Source organism: Hetaerina americana, unplaced genomic scaffold (genome assembly GCF_022747635.1).
Source record: "Hetaerina americana unplaced genomic scaffold, ioHetAmer1.1.p SCAF_1, whole genome shotgun sequence".
Classification (NCBI taxonomy): Eukaryota; Metazoa; Arthropoda; class Insecta; order Odonata; family Calopterygidae; genus Hetaerina; species Hetaerina americana.
In genome coordinates this window covers 13540182-13544068 of record NW_027286069.1, presented here as the reverse complement: position 1 = coordinate 13544068, position 3887 = coordinate 13540182, and positions in this window count along the sequence as shown.

Here is a 3887-nt window from a genome sequence, read left to right as displayed (position 1 = left end):
GATACATTTTACAGTAGGATCTCCATTAAATTTATTTAAAATCTACAAAACCATCAATTCATCAAAACCTCCTGTTTAATACAGGTACGATAACATACCTGTATTAAACAGGAGTTGAAATAAGTTGGCTTCACTATACTATGGTATATATTTTACTTTCTCATTGTAAAACAATTTAAGCATCTAAAATTTTGCCAACATGCACACATTGTTTTGGCTTTCGAGCTAATTCAGGGAGGCATTTTAGGACAAATTAAGTGACACAATGATGCGCACACAGCGAATTTTTTCCATTTTTACCAAATTATTTCCCCAAAGATCTTATCGTGACTAAAACAACAGCAGCTGAACAATATTTAAAGATATCAGCAGCTAATCATTCGCCATTACTTAGCAGGAAGAAATAATCAATATCTTCATGGGTCACCGCGGCACCAGTGCATGGATCATAAACCTTCTGGCTCTGGCATTGATCCTTGAGGATGCCGTTTCCTTCCCTAAAAACCCAAATGCCGAGGGAGATATTTATTTCAATTCCGGAGACAACGGATTCTTTGGAAAAATCAACACGACTACTACACAGAAAAAATCTCTCTCTACGATCACAGGTGAAGGCGTCACGACCGAAAAGGAAAACGATTCTCTAACAATTGTCAACCCAGGCTCAACTCAGTCTCCTTACTCAGAGCCTAACTATACGCCTCCAACAGTAACAGAGGAGTATACCACCACCACCGAATTTCAGAGTACAATCACAAATGATGTCAGCGAAGAGAGTAGTCCCTTCTACGGGGGCACCACCTTCAGCGATGCTACTGAGAAATACCCTACGGAAACTTCAATTTGGGAAAACAGTACAATCTGGATTTCGACAACTGAGGGGCAAGGCGAGGTGTCGATCACAGCAGAAGGAGACACGGCAAGCACGACAGATGAGCAAACGACTACGCTGGGAACATCGCCAGAAAATGAAACCTCCATGGTGGACTGGACCACAATTTCCTCGGAGAGTTCCATCGTCGTGGAGACCGATTTATCCACTCAAGAATTAAGCATGACCTCTGATGTAACAGCAGGCAACGAAAGCTCACTCACCTCCACTGAAAGCAGCATCGATGGATCAACGGAAATTCCAGCTAGTACGTCTGAACAATTCACGGCGGAATATTGTGGTGGTGGGTCGACTGATTCACCCATCATCGGAAAGATTCAAGTGAATTTCTACACTCTGGCCCGTATAACGTATCCGAACGGTGAAGAGGAAGTCGTATTTTTCCATGATCAAAACAAGAGGGATGCCCTCCCTATCAACCGTAACGTATCTCAGCAACTGATCGCAATCCTAGACGATACTGAAAAACAGTTATAAGCTGTTTATTTTTGTAGCGCAAACTGAGGATGTCTATGTGCATAAATCGATGACTTTTACATTGTAATAATTCATGTTATAACCTATACGAACGCAGTTGCAAGTAATTGAACTCTACATCCAAATTATGTTTTTCCTATTATTTTCACTTCCATGTGAATATGTGCATTTATGCTCTGTTTTATCTTTATCATTTCTCTTTTTCATTAAAATTTAACGGTTGTTTAATGGCCATTTGTTAGAAAACTTTTCTAGTCCATTTTCGCTTCTCACCTTTTCCTATATACTTAAGTGCGATTGGCGGGCCGAAGGTAATCATTCCAATCATTGATTCCAAGGCTACAATAGCGTTCTACACCTTCTATTTATATGAACCACTCAGCTACATCACCTTCTCAGAATTCCAAAAAATTATAAGAGATAAAGAAATAATTATGGAATCTATATAGCAATCCCAAAAGCGCGTAGACACTTCTTGGAAAAGGATTATTTTCTCAAATCTAAAGGAGTGTAGACATACCCTGTGAAAAATTTTTAGCAACCACAGTGGGAGGTCCTTCAGATATGAGGTTCCTTGAATCGCGGAGGAAGTAAAAGAGCTGGTCGAGCTAAGACTTAGAAATTTACAGGCGCTAAGTTATTTCAACGGTTTTTTATCAGCTTTTGCATTGACTGACGACTCAAAAACTGAGTCTCCATGCAGATGTGTCTTCACATCCCTTGTGCCCACTACCGCTTTTTATCCAAAACCCACGTTTAGTATGTGTCCTAGGAAGTTTTTCAATACATAAAAGTTACACTTGAATCCATAAAAGAGGAGGGCAAATCAATTCTAGTATGTTCAAATTCTCGTAGTGCACTCGAGGCCACTTGTAGCTGCTTCCGGGAGCATCCGCTTGTCCAAGAATCATTCATTATCTCCCTCAACAGAACAGTTAGGTGGTCGCGTGGAGTTCACGGGAATGCAACGACGGATGCTGATGAAAAAAGGAGCTTTTAGCAGAAATGAGATGAACTTCTAATTAAAACCCTGCAGTGATCTCGGATGCAGGTTGTAGAAGATACTCTTTAAAACTTGTCATGGATCATGGTATAGGCTAAGGATCATGGATCATGGCTAGGTATATTGGAGCCTTCTTAATGATAATGACTTCGGCACATAAAAGGTGATACATCACATTGGAGGTTTTCATTTAGGAGTAATCGACGAGTGGAAGTTGGTTGGACGAAGTCCTGACTTATTCTTTTTTCACTCACGAGGAGGAGTCGCTATCATGTCGGAATTTTCAAACCTGCCTGGCTACAAAGGTACCCTGTGAGAGAATGCCGTGGCAAAAGGTGAGTGATGCTTCTGTAATCAGTGACGCTTTCTGTTACTAATTTGAATTATGCAAAGATGCAACGATACCCTGACTTTCGATGTACCTTAAAGTAATCCTTACTCTACTGTTGAGTGTAGTAAAGAGCGATAAAAAAATATGAAAAATATAGGTTTACGCGATGGCTCAGAATACCAACATTCTGGTTGATTTTCGACTTGGTCAACATCTTACTCTCTAATTGCTTGTTGGAATCTTATGCGAAACTTTTCGGGATTTTGATAGGAAGCCGTTAATGCTAGTATATATTTGTTTAATAATATTACAAATTATATTAGTTGGTGAGTATGAAGCTTTTTACGAGAAATAAAAGCTTACCAAAGAAGAGAAAAAACAAGTCTCTTAGAACTTTCGGTGATAATGAATGGTACATGTGCTCCTGTGGAAATGTAAAAAATTTAAAATATTATCATTGCTAGCAAATATTGTTAACACCTTTATACTTATTTGCCGAATAACAATTTTCTTAATAGCATTCATACAAATTTTGCATACATGTATTGCAATTTAGCTTATAAGGCGTGATAATGTATGCCATGATAGAATTTGTATATATGTGTGATTTTTCACGCATTACAAAGGTTGCTAGACGATATAAAGGCAGATTCAGGAGTTTAAAATTAGAATTAGGAATTTATTGTGAATTACACTTTTCCTGTGCGTCTCATGGTATTTGTACGTGTCGCAATCCAGAAGGAAGACCGTTGAAGTACGTCCTGGACTCACCCGTGTTCGATGCCTGATCTGAAAATCCTAAGCTTCACCAAGCTGTGTGATTTTTGGGGTAAGAGATATTACAGAGTAAGGTTAAATTGCTGATTTTTAAGATTAATCTACGCTCCAATCCGTCTCATGTAAAATAAATCAACTTACAGATTTTAACAGTGTCAAAGACATTAAAGAGTAGTTAATAGACTCAAAATTCAATTGCGTTGCGTTCAAATGAACTGATATCAAACTTTTAATTGCGTTACATCCATTTTAACTTAGTTTTACGCTAGCTCTGTTGCTGATTCGGATATTATTGCATTCGAAACTGCGGCAGTTTAACATGAGTATAGTTGTGCCATTGGCCGTCAGAGTTCGCTGCAATTGGCTCATCTCAGGTTGAATCTTGCTGAGAGAAAAGCGCATGCCAG